The 16,678-nt window shown below is 38.7% G+C and overlaps 1 protein-coding gene across 2 annotated transcripts in view; it reads right to left on the reverse strand.

Moving 5' to 3' along the window:
* LOC103755275 (probable acyl-CoA dehydrogenase 6) overlaps window positions 1-16,678 on the reverse strand; it is a 76,224-nt gene that overhangs the window by 59,239 nt on the left and 307 nt on the right. Inside the window, exons 1-2 of one of the 2 annotated variants that reach the window (XM_029961818.1) lie at window positions 16,142-16,237; window positions 5,355-5,475 (exon numbers count right to left, since the gene is read on the reverse strand). The gene's annotated coding sequence lies outside the window, so the exon portion shown is untranslated. Of the gene's footprint in view, window positions 1-5,354; window positions 5,476-16,141; window positions 16,238-16,678 lie in introns of those variants that run through there. The other variant, XM_018075709.2, reaches the window with a different exon arrangement.

Below are 16,678 nucleotides of genomic sequence, written 5' to 3' on the forward strand. Positions count from 1 at the left end.
GAATCCCAGGAACTAATCTGATCCCTCTATCAACAAAACCTTTAAAGGAAGATTATCTCTTCCACAGAGACTGGCTGTCCTTCAGTAAGTCTGTTCTCTGCTGGGTGTTTCTACAAAACTGCTGTTGGTAGCTGAACAAGCTATTCCCAGAGGTACTGCTGCACTTCCCAACCAGCCATGAAGAATGAAGCACTCCCATTTCCAAGTCATGTGCACAGCTGAGAAAAAATACAAAGATGAATTCAAGTTCTCATTTCCTTGTCTGATCAGAAATATCTGATGATCTGTGAAATGCAGCAAACTGTCCCCTCCCTACTATTTTCAATTGAATTTCATCCTGCACTTGCAAGATGCTAGATGGGACTTGAATTGTCAGCATTTCACAACAGCAGAGGAGGGGAAAAAAAGTCTTAACCACACGTGAACTTATATGTGCACTTACAAAAACCTGTTTTCCTGAGATTTCAATGCAATCCACCAAATTAACAAGGTCAGATAAGCACCTGAAATTTCTTATACTTATCTGATCAAGGTCTCCAAACTCCTACCACCCATCACTAATTTTGTCATCAAACTGATTCAAATAAAGCAGTGACTTATTTGATCTCTTGGTTTTTCAGAAGCCTATCAAAGTTATTTCTTGATTGCAAAACAGGTATACATGATAGCTGATAAACATTTCAGAGTGCTGATTTACTGCTTCATTGCTGTCTGAAAACATGGCTTCTCTCACAAACTTTTGGAGAGCAACTATTATTTATGAACTACTATTGCACTCCTTTGTAAGTGAAAAAGAGATAAGCAATTAGTTCAGCTGACTATGCTTAAATCTAAACCAAGCACAAGCATTGGAGCCAGTCCATTGTAGCCATACAGAAATGGTTTGGGGCAAATGAATTCACTTCTGACAAATATATCCCTTTTCGCTTTTATCCACAGATGTACCAGAAAAACTGTCAGTTACTCTATTAAATACAATCAAACACTGTTTCACCTGAACTACTAAATCCCTTTCTAGTGACAGAATTCACTGCTCCTCCCAGATCCTTCCTTTGCTCATTCCATATAATAAAAAGGCTTAGTATTATGGAAAGGGGAAAAAAAATAACCTCACATATTCTTTCCAAGTGATTCTCATAAGGTCCCACTATACCAGAGAAATGTACACATGTGAAGAAAACAAAATTAACCTTAGAGGGTAGTCTAGATCTATATTCCCACATTCACACACAGACACTTAGACAGGCTTTCTTAAGGAAAGATATTGCATCATTTTCCAATTGCAGTACAATCAGTCATTTGAAACATTTGTTTCATCAGATGCTTATCTGTCTCAAATGACAAGAACATGGTGCTTATTACTTTCTCCAAGTAATATATCCCAGCAGTAGGGAATGAGATATGTAGTGCAGAATTATACTTTCCCATCCATGTACAAGACTTACCACAGTTTCCTGACTTTCCTGATATATTTAAGAACCTATTTTCTAAGTTCACTGCTAAGTGTGTTTGACAGGAATGAATGAAGGTTATTATTTGGACAAATCTGTCATAATTATTTCTAGCTGCTAATGCATTCTTCTAAATATTCCTATAGTACTGCCAGTGAAAACACTAATGAAATACCCAGAGTGGGCATCGTTAACACTCATGTTTCACAGTGATGCTATGTGAGTATGCAGGAGAGCAGACACTGCCCTCTTACAGATCTTCCTCCCCCATCCTTTATGGGATTCCTGTACTTACGCATCAGCTGATAAAATCAACTTTTAATCATCTGCATTGGCCTACACAGGCACAGAACAGTACATCTTGAGCCTGTGTATTTGGCAACACATCCTAAAATTTAGCAACAGCCAAGGCTTTGATTCATAAACCGTAAGATCACAAATGACCACATAGATCTTTTCAGCTTTTACTCCAATATCTCATCTCATGTTTAATGTGCACACTAAATAATTGAAAGAATATGTCTTGCCCACTTCCCTTAGAAAAGCAGACAATGGCCAATAACCAAGACAACTTAAAATATTGTTGCTGCATACGCTAGTATTTTCAGCCCTTACTTTTGGGATTGTCAGTACCTCCATAATCCAGAATTTTATAATTTATGGATAAGTACTCAGTAAATATAAATGAAGAACAGTAAGTACATAGAGATGTTGGTTTTTTTCCCCTCAAACGAAATACTTCAGGCTGGACTGAGTGATTCTGTAATAGAGTAAAAAGACACTTTCTATGCATAAATGATTTCACTTTTCTGATTGTATTTTACTAACAGGAAGAATCTCCCTATATAACAGAACACAGACTTTTTCCTAAGGAAAACCAGCATATGCACTATTTTTGAGTCATGTAAAAAATAACAGAGCAGACAAATGGTTCAACAAGAAGACACTTTCTCTGGTAGAGAATGGACCAGACAGTGTAATAAATTAAATCTGCTTACCATCTTAAGAATTCTCCAATTATGGGTGCATGTTTGGGCCTTGCCCACAGTGTTTACACAACCCCTTCAACTAACATCCTGAACCACAGCCAATATTCACTAGAAGCATAAACAACTGTGAAAAATATATAGGAAAACTCTGTTAATTTTGTAGCCCACAACTGACTACAGTGGGAGTTGATGGAACCTTTGCAATAAAAATAGTGCCTCAAATCAGTTCTCCACATGGAGAAAGTTTCCAATGATAAGGGACACATGTAAGGCACATTCTTTTAAAAACCTGCTCAAAAGCAGCTCATTGTTCATAAAGGGAATGGTGTTTACACAGGAAAAAGTCCACTTTCAACAAATCTGAAATCCAACAGATGTTTCCTTCTATCTAAGCAAAACAAGTTTGTGACCCTTTTCTGCCCAACCAAAAATCTTCAAAATTAATTCTGCAGGAAAAAAAAACTTCCATACTTGAGAGAATGATCTTGAAAAATGAATTCAGAAAAATTTGTATTTCATAATTGCAGCTGCTACTGAAGTGAGTTAACTAAAAAAAAATGTGCTCTTTAAAGAGAATATTTTATGATCTGGATTTGAAGAGATGCAATATGATAATTATAATTTGGTTTGTGCTGAAAAGAGAAAGTAGGGCAGGCTGTTACTCACACTGCTCTATATTGCAATTGTTCTCCTCAAATCAATTTAAGCTCTCTTCTCCAGACCTCCCACAACATCCCTCCAAAACTCCCAGCTGCTCCTGGCTTCCACAAATCTCTTAAGACCTCTCTTCCTCTGCACACAACACTTAAATAACAGAAGCATCTGAGCAGAGCATAAAAGGCATATCTCTTAATTTTATTTTAATACTACTACCAGTACCTGCTAATCACACATCATGTGTAAGTACTTTGTAGAAGCGTAAAAGAGAAAGAATTTCAGGCTTTGCCTAAGTCATGCTGTTGAGATTGTGCCACACCTGAAACAGTCCCACAGCTGACTGTTTCACTTACCATCATGAGAAAGTTTCAGGACTTTCAGGTTCTACCTGATGTCATTACACCAGCAAAGCTGGATCTGGTGACATTCTGTTGCACAACTGAATGCTGCAAAGACAGCATCTTCCAAGGGGTTGGTGCATTTTCTGTACCCACCAATACCTTACTCTGGAAGATGAATTGAGAAGGACCACAGGTTTCTGAGAATTTTATCCTTTTTTTATATCTTTTATAAAATGCAGCTGCAGAGGCCAAATAAATTAGATTAACAGCTAGAAACAAGCATCAAGGCCAAAGTTAAAACCGTCTTAAACATGGGTATGAGAAGTATAGTCAGTACATGCAACTTTCTGTGCCCAACTTTACCTCCACAAGTCCCTTCTTCACTAGATGTAACTCCAGTTATTTCTTGTCCTATCTATTTTGTGAGCATTATACAAAGTTCCCATCTCTACAATGTTTTATGTGCAGCACGCTCAGCAATGAGGTTCCTTACCCCAGCTGAAGTCCCTGCATGTTCCAAGATGAATATAACAAGACAGGACTGCAATCTGCCAGCAATATAATGCACCACTATTACAACCAACACGAATATTAGCAGTGTGAAGGAGACCCACTGAGATGCAATTCAAATCTGCCTATGAAACAATTATAGCAGAAGGCAGAGATGGTTTTCTCCCTCCCCCAATAATCCTATTTGTCCTTTAAATAGATCTGAAGTATAATCTCAAACTGTCAGCATTTCTGTAAAGAAATACCAGCTCAGACCTAATTGGATTTGTCAGACAATCATAGCTAAACAGTTCTCTGAGCTCCAACAGCTGAACAACTAGGGAAAAACCTTCCACATTGTAATGTGTAAGAATATGAAAGTTTATTTCAAGAGGAAAAATTTCCTCTGAAAGTAGGTGGTAGAAAGGTATAATTTGTTCCACAGAACCCTATCCCTTAGCAACATAATGATGTGGTGTGGCATACCTAAGGTTGTGTGACTTGCTCCATATAGGCAATTATCTAGAGTTACCTGTTCATACATTGTCCCTTCGGGCTGCTCTGAATTCACCCCAGTTGCTAAAAGTTTGCTTGTGTAAACCTGCCTTTGTTTTAGACTTTTTGACCATGAATAAGAAAACGGGGGGAAAAGAAGAGGGAATTTTGACATGAACATGTAACAGTAGCATTCAAGAAGAAAACAAGTATACATATATATTGCATGTAAACAAAAAAACTAGTGGAATATGTATTGTAATCTGAAGAGCAGAAATACTTCTTATTCCTCTGGACTTCCTGACTTTTTGCATCACCTATATATATCTACATATATCTATATGTATAGATATACGTACACATGAAACTTGCTCTGTCATTATTGTATGTTAGGCTGTTCTGTTCAGGCTATTGTGAGCTGGAATAGTGCATTTTAAAGACAGTCTAGGGCATAATGGCCTAAAACTCACACTAACCTCATTCTTTGAACAGTGAGACAGAATACATTACAGTGATGTACAGGTTGCAAGTTCAGGAAGTGTATAGGCCAAATCTTAAAACACTTTCAGTGTCTTCAAACTGTGGTTTCATCAATGAAGATTTAGATTATTCCATATGTGTCCAGATCCAGAAGAAAAGTTATTATAGAGATTTTATGTTGAAAATTGAAATGATGTTCATTTCACTGACTTTAAAATAACAGTTGTGCAGGTTTTAACATTTTTACGTTTTGAGAATAACAACTTGAGCATTCAGCAATGTTATTTTCTGTATTTGCAGAGCTGGTAACCAGCACATATGCGACTGAGGAATAAAAGTAAACTTTGCATAAATTCCAACCCATGTTTTGATCTGGGTCAAGAGAAAATTCAGATAATGTATTTAGTCTATCACCATCAGCATCAATACTCAGGAGTTATACACTCTCTTACCTGTTGGCTTATCCACACCAAGGAATCCAGCCTGTCCCAGGGTTTTAAACACTTTATGTGCTGGGAACTGTCCTTCTTCTTCCCACTTGTCCACAAAGGGATTAATCTCCTTATCGATAATCTAGATTTGAAAAATAAATTTTAGATGTTAATAATACAGACATTTCTACACAAACAACTTTGATTAATTTTTCCTAAAAATTGTAATCTAGGAAGAAAGAGAAAGGTACAGGAAAAATTTTGAAAGCCCAATAATTTTCTTATTTCCTGTTGGATATCCTTATTCTCCACCCATCCACAATTATTACAAAAGTCTTAATGAAGCATATATTAATAATTCTTTTAGCAATTACAACTACTAAAACAGTAAGCCACCAGGGATGGTTTAAGCCTGTCCAAGTCCTATGAAAATGGTAGTTTCCCCTCACCATTTGTTACCTTTTTGGGTACAGATCCTAGAAAGTGACAGGAAGGGAAATCTGGATTATCCTCAAAGGAATGTTGCCAAAAAAGGTTGATGAGTTGTTCACAATGACCACACACAGTACCAAGACAGGCAAGTGGGAGAGACTTCATTTCCTCTCCCTTTACCTGAAATGCTCCCAAGGAAGTCAATGCTGTTCAGGGCAGTTATGTTCAGTCTGTGTTTAGACTTTCCTATGGTCTGACAGAACATATACTGGAAAAATATAGTCTCCTTCCAGAATTTGTAATATTCCCAAGTCTAGTCCCTGGGCAACTCTTGACTATTCTACTGCTGCACACCTACTAAAAGTCAATGTCCCACACTGCCTGGCTATTGTTCTTGCTCTATTCAGGCTGCTGTCTTCCCATCCAGCTGTTGCGAGCAAAACACATCTGGGATACAGCCCCTACATTCAGTAACACTTTCAGGTTTAAGAGCACAGGGGTCAGATGTTTCACTCCACAAAATTCCACATTTCCTTGCCCATGGGCAGGAAGCAAAATGGGCAGGTGCATTTTTGCTGCCTACCAGCCAGTGTGAGGTAGATGCAGTTTCAACAGCTCTCAAAAGGAGTCAGATGTATCCTGACCACCTCTCCTACATCCACCAGCCAAATCAGGAGTTGGCACAGGCTGCTTCTACCATGTGGCCAAGTCTACCATGCACCTGTGTCAGCCAGCACAAGGGGGGCCAAATGGAAACAAACCCTACCAAAACAAACACCAGTTGCCAATAAAAAGCTAATGTTTTTAACCTGTAACCATGATTTTACTGCTACACTGTTTCATGAAGAATTTACTTTTTCAAGAACTTACTCATCTTAGTCTTCTCTCCACACTAAATAAACAAGCCCTGTGGTGCTAACTATTTCTTGAGCTGGAAATAGAATCCTCTCCCTCCCGAACTGCTGTGTTCTTGAGACCCTGAGGAACTTTCTTCCAAACTATCTATTGAACATTCTTTGGAGAACTCCAGCCCATATATGGCTGGTTTCTGCCTTCCAGCTGGCCACAGAAATAAGCATACTTCATTGTTCATAACAGAAAAATCACTTTTTCAATTCTCTCATCTCTCTTCCTCTCTTATATTGATTAACATAGGCCTCATGATTCAATAGTAACAAAATACCAGAGCCCTATCTAGGAGAGCTCACCTTTCACTTCTATATTGCAATATCCTAGATGCTCAGATCCTAAGATGCTGACCCTCAATGTTGAGTTGCAGGTGGTGAAATACCTTTTTGACTGTAGTAACATCTGACAATACTCATCAGATAATGTCCAGGGAAATGCCTGAAAGAGGTTATGAAATACATAAAGTTTTCCCAGTGTTTTGATGGATCTTGGCAAAAATATGAAGTAAATGTACTAACAGAACTTTATGTTTGTTATGGCTGGTGCGGGGCCAAGCGTTTCACAGCCTTCATACAAAGCTACCTTTGAAGTTAAACAAAGTCAGAAAAATGACTGAGGCATGATTTCTTCAGATTATAACCTGCTTGCTCCTGTGCCTTTGAGGGAAACTCAAATCATTTAACAAAGCTGAATTATTACCAGGTAAAGTTTGCCATGCTGAGTAAAAGAAGATCTGTTTTGCATGACACAACAAAAAAAAACCAGAGATAACCTCACTGCACAAACCACAAATGGTTTATGCCCCTAAACTCAAAAAAAGATTAATAGCACAGTACAGATGCCAATAGCCACAGTTTTTTCTTAGCTGCTGAACGCTATTGGACTGTATTTTTACAAAGAATTAAATAGGCCCTGTCAGAAGCTTTTACACTTCAGTCACAAACTTCTTCAAAAAGTCACACGTTATTTTATAATCATAAGGGGTTCGGGGGCACCCTTATGATTATAAGGTGTGCCTTGTACTAACACATACAAACACAAGCCATATTGCTGGAGAATTGCAGTACTGCTCAGCTGGTTGATTCTTCAGCACTGATTATTGGACATTATCATCCCTTCCTAGAAAAGACAAACGGAAACAGGGAGAAGTATTTTCAAAAGGTCAAGTCAGCAATGAGTGAAGGAACACAATTACTAAACATGTGCTTAAAACATTGCTGAAGATGGGTCAAACAGTGCTGTACTCCTAATCACTAGATTTGTCCCTTTCCTTGGCTTTAACAACTTCCTCACATTTGTACCCTCAGAGAAATATTTCACACTTGAACTGCAGACAAGTATTATGTAGGCACCTTAACTTAAACCATAATGTATACATGCAGTGTTTGGAGAATATAGAGAAGTGAGCTTTAGGCAGCATGCAGCAACTGTTCTGCTGATTTATATATGCTTTATCATCCCATGGAAATCATGGGTGTCAGCATCTAAACTTGCATCACTAGGATACCAACTATAACAATATGTCAAACTTCTATCAGTAGAAATATTTAGCACTGCATACTACTGATGCTATCTGACAGATATTCCCAGCCACAAAGGAAATCCTTCCACCTGGTCTAGCTAGTCAAATCTCAATGGCATTTGGGATGTAAAGATGATTTAGGAGCCATATAACTTTCCCACCTGCTGATACAGTTCCAGTAAATCACAACAGAAACTCTGTTATTTTCCTGACAGCGAGGGTACAGTAAGTCTCATGTATGGGACTGGTGTTTTTCTCGGGCTGCTTCATCTGAACAGTGACGATGCAAACCTAAAGGACTAGGTTCTGGAGGCAGCCTTAGTTTAGCCTGCATCCCCACGAGAATTCAGGCTACTCTCTGGGGAGCCTCCCAAAGAATGGCCTCAGGGCTGGTATCAGCTGTGAATTATCTTGAAAAACACTGGTGGATATTTGCCCAGTCGGAAACTGATAGAGCCAACAAACTCGTTTTTTGTTGAATGATGGTAAGAAAAATAAAAGTGTTTTCATTAAAAATAGTTTTGACAAAATTTCGTGAAAACAGCACCTGCAGCTTCCTGCCCAGGAATGGGGAAATGCAATGGCAGGGTTATAGAGGGGACAGACACGGAAATACAAATTTTTAAAAAGTAGATTATTCTAGTTTCTCTTTAAAACAAAGCAATTAAAATATCCCTCCAAATGATTGCCAAAGAGTTGTATGTTTTGACTATATTCTATTGGAATTTATTGTACTATTTAAATGAGAAAAGTAACAAAAATTCACAGTTGGGGGTTTTCCTTCACATAATGCTCAATATTCTGTGCTGATATTGTACCTACAGGTACCGAGAAACATTAGCAATTGCCATTTAATTCTCTCTGCATTCTAAAATAAATGCATTCTACAGCAGTAGAAACTGTAATTGAATTAATTTGGGTACTGAGAGCATGTACAGATGTTCTTTACATCAATTAAATTTCTTTTCATTATTCACCAGCAAGTTTACCTTCCATCATGCAGTTCAAACCAGAAATTAAAGGCCATACCACTTCTACACACAATACCTCTTATATCCACAGCTTATAATACTGTACAGTGGTAGTATATTTCAGCACACTATTAACAAAATGATGAATCTTGAAAATAATACACTGAATTCTTAAAAAAATTACACAAACTTTTACTAAAGCTGAGTTATATCTCAGTTGAGATTAGACTAACTTACTAGAAAAGCAAGAGAAAATGTCCAAGCAAAAGCTATTTCATATTAAGATTAAATGGATTCTGAGGGGGCAGAATTAGATTAGATGTTAGGAAGAAATTCTTTACTCAGAGGATGATGAAGCACTGTAGCAGGTTGCCTAGAAAGGTTGTGGATGCTCCATCCCTGGAAATGTTCAAGGCCAGGTTGGATGGGGGTCTGAGCAACATAATCTAGTGGCTGGCATCACTGCCCATGGCAGGAGGTTGGAAATAGATGATCTTTAAGGTCCCTTCCAACCCAAACCATTCTATGATTCCATGACATAACTGTACAATATTATGTTAGGAGCAGCATTTTTTTCCCCTTTAAATCAAGTTACAGTAATCAAACTTAGCTCTATTAATATAATAACTGAAGATGATGCAATTAATAGGATCTTTAATGTAAAAAGTAAATAAATAAGCAACAAACTTCTGTGCTTCCAGTCCCCATGACACATGCTAGGAGACCCTAGCAGAAGTCAGGAGCTGCCTGAGTGCCTGAGTCACCCCACATGGTAGTGGCAAGCCCGGACCTGACACAGGCAGTGCCCCAGCAGGAGAGCCAATCGTTCTGTCTCTGATGACATAGGGTGCAGAAACAGAGGCAGTATGTGACTTAAAAAACCACAAGTTAAAAAAAAACCACATTAAACAAATGTGATTTAACCACACAGCAGCCAGAAAATGCTCCCTGCAGCACTAACCTTGTCTGCTCATATGAAGTTATTTAGTGCACTTTCTTCCGGCAACCAAAATCCAGTATTATGAGCTTGTCTGAATTCTGCCATGACCTAGAGAGCAAAGTTGCAGCCTACTGCTTCCTCTTTCAGGATGTATCACCACCACTGGGCAAAGGTCTCCAGGAAGTTTTGCAGGACCGTTTTCTGGTGATTGTTTTCTTTGGGGTTTTTTTGTTTGTTTTTTGTTTAGTTTGTTTGGTTGGGTTTTTTGGTTGGTTTTGGTTTTTTGTTGCTGTTGTGTTGATTTGGGCATTTTTAATACTAACTGAAGAAAGGGGGATAGCCCTCAATTCTTCTCTTATAAAACATACATTATTATTAGTTACGACTTACCTAGGAGATCTATGTAAAATATGACTCACTGCTATGCAAGGGGTCCTGCCAAGGTAGCAAATGTCCTAGATGCTGCCAAAACACTTCTCCCCTTTACAGAAGGAAGGCAGGTCTCCCTCTTGCCCACAATGGAGAAGATTTGGCATTTGGATACACTCTGCACCTCATTCTATTTTCATAGTTGACTACCCAGCCAAATATATGATGTGACCACCTGGGCAAATGACTGTCTACAAGAGTTGTCAATGAAGAATTTGTCCTACTGCAGTATGGGATTTGGGACTAGGCCTCAGTGATGATGCAGAAATTTCTGTACTCTGAGCTATCATTGGACTGTTGCTGGAAAACATGCCAAGAAAGTGTTTTCCACAATGATATGGGGTTGAACTGAAAAAGTTCAATTTAAGAGCAGACATCTGTTTCATGACCCTGTGAAAAACGTGGCAGGAAAAAAAAGTCCTAAAAGCAGAATATGCAGACAATTAAAATAAAGAACAAAAATGAAGTAATTCTGACTTGAGCTTTTTAAGCTTTTTTTTTTTTTAATTCCATACCTAAAAAACCTTAAACAGAAAACAAAATAATGGTTCCACCTACCCTACTTAAACACATTGCCAGTCCCCTTGCTTTGGTGGGATTACAGAAAGATAAAGTTAGGACCACACTGAAGTACCTGGCTGAGCGTGGTCTCCATGGCAGACACTTTGTCTCACCATGCTCCTTTTCCATGGACTGCATTGCTGATCTTTTATTTTGCTTGTAAATGTACTAAGCACTTGACAGAATAAACAAAAAGACATATCAACTATGTCAGGTTACAAATAACCCCTCCTCAATCTACTCTGTGCACGTGTGCACATTTACTTGTAAATACACAGATATTTCTGATCGTTTCCCCTTTTCCCTTTCACTATGGGTGTTACATAAGCTTGAGACATTCAGGAAAAAAGTAATTCCAGCTTAGCACTATAAAGCCAGTTCAAAGGGGCAGATAATACATCATCTAGTGCTTCTGGTATCTTTAGGATACTTCTACTTCTTTGTTCATTGCTGCAAAGTGAGGGCGAACAGGCCTGGCTCACATCTGGGTTTCTCCACTGCCATTGCACATAGCTGTGGCCAGAGCTGAGTTTCCAGAGATGCTTCCAGTGGATTTTAAACCAATATTCACTAGTCTTATACAAGGGGGAAAAAAACCAGAAATTTTTCCTAATAGCTGAAAAATATAAGTCTGAAACGGAAAGCTGTATTTAAAACTGTTTAATTAGAGCACCACAATTCTTTTGTACCTTCAATAAAGCTGCGCCACAGGCAACAAAGTAATCATGAAATCTGCTACAGCACTGGGTACCAAAGACTGCAGTGGTCAGCAGATACAGGAACAAACTGTTACTAAATTAAGTTTTCCATTTCTCAGAGGAAAAAAAAATAGTGGAATGAAAACCTCTATAACATAGAAGTTGGCAGCTTCTCATTGTATAATAAAATATACCTGTCCTCATCTGATTTTATAAAATCTAATTTTTTCATGGAAAAAAGCATGCACTTTATTCTGTAATTTTGCCTGGTCTATTCACTTGGCAGTAACTGGACATACTTCTGTTTAAATCATTGTGTTTCTTCCCTTTCTCTGTAACACAGTTCCTTGCAGCATACCTAATACATAAAGCATAAACTGGTTCAGAAAATCGAATACGGATTATCTTTTGATCCCATACATCTGGCTACAGATTTTACTTCAGGAAACCAGAAAATCCAAACCCTGAATCAACCACAAAGTTTTTGCCAACACTTACTGAAAGCTTAAAATCCTACAGGTCTGCCAGGAGTGCAGAAGCATGCACTGCCCTCCACCCTGTGCGTATTTGTTGGCACAGATCTGGGAGCTGGCACGTCTGGGAGCCCCATTGAAGAAGAAGAGGGCATACATCATCATCATCATCATCATCATCATACTAAGAAAATGAAAGACCAGTCTTGGCACTGATGTTGGTTGGACAAGCCTTTTGGATGACTGGGAGCTCTGGCTACTCGTATGGTATAGTATACTATGATATACTATACAAATATGCTATACAAATATAGTATCCAGGCTACTTGTATCAAGTTGTGAAAGCCGTACAAAACTGAGCAAGTGATGGGTTTTTTTGCTCCTGCAACTCATACTTTTCAACACACAGATGCTGAGTTGAGGTACAGTGTAATGTCTACCAGATGCTGGGATGCTGGGATTTGGGTCCTCCTGGCTCTGGATTACCTCCCTGTAGGAACAAAAGTTTTCTCACTATGGCTCACACCATTACATCTGAACTGTCATAGCAAAACCTGTTTAAGCCCAGATGTTTGCTCGGTCATAAACTGCTTATTAAGACAAAACTTTAGTTGTTGGAAGAATTGCCTAATCTAATCAGATGTGGCAATGATAAAGCAATATAACAACTAGACCTGAGGCACAAAAATATCCCTTAGGCACACAAAGTCTAACTCAATGCAGTGGAAATCTGTTCTAACATTAATAGGGGGTAGGAAAAAAATCCAGTGTTTGGACACAACAACTGCAATCTCAGATGTATGCAATACTCTGACACCAAGTAACAAATAGGAACATTGCTTACAAAATTGTCTTTACTGCATTTTTGCTACACAATGAAGCATTCGTACATTAACTAACATTTGTCCAACTATTAGAAAAAGCTTTTTACAGATCTTGCTTGAATATGTTGAAGCTCTTTTTTTTTTCCCTCTTACTCCTCTACACTGATTTAAAAGCAACTCTTGGTAGGGCACTGGTAGATGTACTGGATGGTCCCTCTTATTACAGTGGTATATCCCAGCTACCTCTTCCAATAACAACAAAATTCAATTATACAGACTTCCTCTCTGTTAAATTGACACCAAAATTCTTGGCACCAGCAAGACAATTGGCCTCTAAATGTTTGTATGATCTTTCTATCAGTCACAAGATGACAAAGGCTATTTCAAATACCCCAGAATCTGGGAATACATTTGCTTCCCTTAGACAGGAGGGACAGAAGGGCACTCAGTACAGACTCTGTGAGCCTTATCAATGTCACATTTACCTGTTTTCTTCCTGAAACTTTTACCTCAGGTACATGATAAATTAGGTTTTAAAATTACAGGTGCCAGTATTTTTCAGATTCAGTTGTCTATTTTCTCCCCCCCAACTCAGTGAGACACTAACTTTTAACTGATTTATTTGTAATACCAGCAACTTATTACTTTGCTGTTCTGTGACAGGGGTTTATGATTTGTTACAAAGATAAATAAACCAACTCCATCCAAGGTGCTCCAGTGGTAATAGTGGTCACCGTTCAGTATTTTGCAGGTGGCCAAAAACAGCCATATTATTTTGACAGAGAATTTACAGTAATTTTACCAGAAAGCTAAAGTAAATGTTAATATTTAATTTGGATCATTCATGCACTAATATGAAAGGACATTAATTCTTGTAAAAATACATATATGAATAAACAGAAACTCATGACATAAAAGCCAAGACTGCAAATAAGGTATAGATGTCCTTCGGTGGAGTTTCATTGTCAAGGGGGAAATCCTCATCCTACAGACACACTACACAGTGTAACTAGAACCAGTCACCACTAGGCATAAAATGAAATGTCATTCATATTACATGGCACTCCAGAAAAATATGTATCAAATTTACCAATTTCTCAATATCACTAATGCCAGAGAAAAAGAAAAATGGATAGCGTGTATACATCCTGTATGTATAGGAATATTGTTACGCATACATATCCAGAGTAGGTTAAACCTTTTTCCTTCAAACCAGTTATACTGTAATTTAATTATTGCAACAAGTCGTGGGATACCAGAACACTGCAAGCATTGTCCAACAAGTTAAGGAAAAGTCACATTTTCGATTTCCAAGAGGAAGGGTGGTGACCTATAAAGTTGTAAAGGAAACCACTCACAGGGTCATTTCAATACCCTTGCTAAAAACAGCCCCCTGGAATTATAAGAGTCTCTTCCTCATCCTGCTCAGAACAATTGGAAAATTATAGATAATTTAAAATACGTTAACTTAATATACTAAAAAACAAAATAAATGGAGACAAAAAAAATAACAATTCTCACTCGTGGAATTGCATTGCTAATTTCTCAGATTTCTCTGATAGTGGCATTAGGATTTAGCTAGTGGAAAACTGCCCCAGATTGCATAACAGGTATATTTAAAATGTGGTGCAGATCCTGAGTGGTCTTTGTATCCCAAAGACTTTACTTTTTAGTTTATCCTGAAGTCATCAGGGACAGGTTTAACTTAAACCAGAACAAATACTGATTGCTAGAAGCTTTAGGTGAACAACATCAGACTGGATTTGACATGAACTAGTGATTTTTCTTTTTTTCCTATATGATCAGATCAAATCTAAAATAAATGCTACATAAATATTTTTAAAAATAGAGGACAATGAAAAAAAATCAGGTTTATGTTGCCTGCTGTGATTTCTTCTACAATATATTCATCACAAAGTTTTATGCAATACATATACCACTACGTTCCTTCTTAGCCCATGATGCAATTACAGGCACTGAACCCAGCAAGGTAGAGCATGTTGTTAGCAGCACTTCAACAGGTGTGGGGACAAGGGAGGGGAAAGTTTTTATAAAAAAACCCACATTGTGTCCCACAGCAGAACAGCAAACACTGCACCAGCAGACACTGTAGAGCTACTTCCCCCTGCACTTCATCTCATCTCTGAGTAAACAAACAGCTGTGAACACCTGAAATACAATATAATGTGTGCCTTAACCTATCCATGACAAAGATCAGGACTTTTAAAATCTTCCCAATCATTGTCTTCACAATGTCTGGCTTTGTCCTCTGTGTTTCAGGACACTGACTTTTCATCAATGCACTTGTAGTGCCCGGGCAGGTGATAGGGAGCGGTGTGCATGGAACAAGGTCATTGGGCAAAAAGCTCTGCAGAGATATGCAGATACACAGATACATGAAGGCTCCTTCCAGATGGGATCAGTAGAAATTTGACACGATGATATTAGCTACAAAATCCTGCGTTCTCAATCCAGGTGAGAGAGGAGGATTCATTTCCAGCTTCTTCTAGTGATTCTTTCTCTGGCATCTTATTTCTGCTTTGCAAAGGGCCCAGGAATTTAGACTAATGAAACTAACTTACTAAGAAACTGACTGGTCATGGATCCCTTTCTCTTATTCCTCAGGTTTCTTTCGTCTTTTTTTTTAACACAGAAAATGAACTCATAGGTCCTAAAGGTCAGTGAAAACAGGCCTCAGTGACAGAAAACACAATTATTTAAATTGCTTTTGGGATATTTTAACACTGGAAGTGTGAAAGTTAATGCCTGAAGCAACACAAACCTGAGGTAAACATCACGTGACTTAGAGGTAACTCCACTATCTTTTGTCCACAGTGAACTGGGGAAGAGGTGAAATTGGGAAAAAGTTAAATTTATCCATAGAAATATAAGATTCTTCAAGTAATTTTTAAAAGCATCTATTAAAGACAGAACAGCACAGCTCCAAACCCACATAAAAAAGAGTCAATATCTGGCAATTCAGAGCATACTGTTCTTAAAAAAAACTACAGCAGAGCACTGCACTACCAGATAGAACTTGCAAGCTTACCTACAGGTAAGGGTTAGGGTTGCAAGTCTGGGACAAGTCCTTACACTCCTAACGCCTTCCTCTGAACTCACATACTGTTTGGTCCTATGTGGTTGCCACAAAAATGCTGTTTACTCATTGCAGCAGTTACTGAACTTCTGCACTTTTCTCACTGGTTCATAGTTCAAAGGTGGATGTCTCTGACAAACTGCTGCCCCGGCATCGCAGCGTGCACCACACCAGGGCTCCCTGCCGCCACAGCGGCTGATTCTCTGGCTTTGGCAGGTGCTCTTAATCCTACCACGGTGTTCTACAGGTGACACTGACCTCGCTGATGGGAATGCACAGAGTTCACCAGCACTACCGTTAGTTGCGGATTGCCATTTGACACTCGATTTGCACATTACCTTACCAGAAGTGCCTCCCTTCTTCTGGACTTATGATCTAGTTTCGCAGGAGCCTTCCATCACTCCCGTCTAGAGCTGGCTCAGTGACCGGCGGCATCCGGGGCCGGCCGGCACGGCTCGCCCCGCTGGACCGGGGCAGCACACGCCGGGA

Source organism: Manacus vitellinus, unplaced genomic scaffold, assembly GCF_001715985.3.
Source record: "Manacus vitellinus isolate BGI_N305 unplaced genomic scaffold, ASM171598v3 scaffold_3_pilon, whole genome shotgun sequence".
Lineage (NCBI taxonomy): Eukaryota > Metazoa > Chordata > Aves > Passeriformes > Pipridae > Manacus > Manacus vitellinus.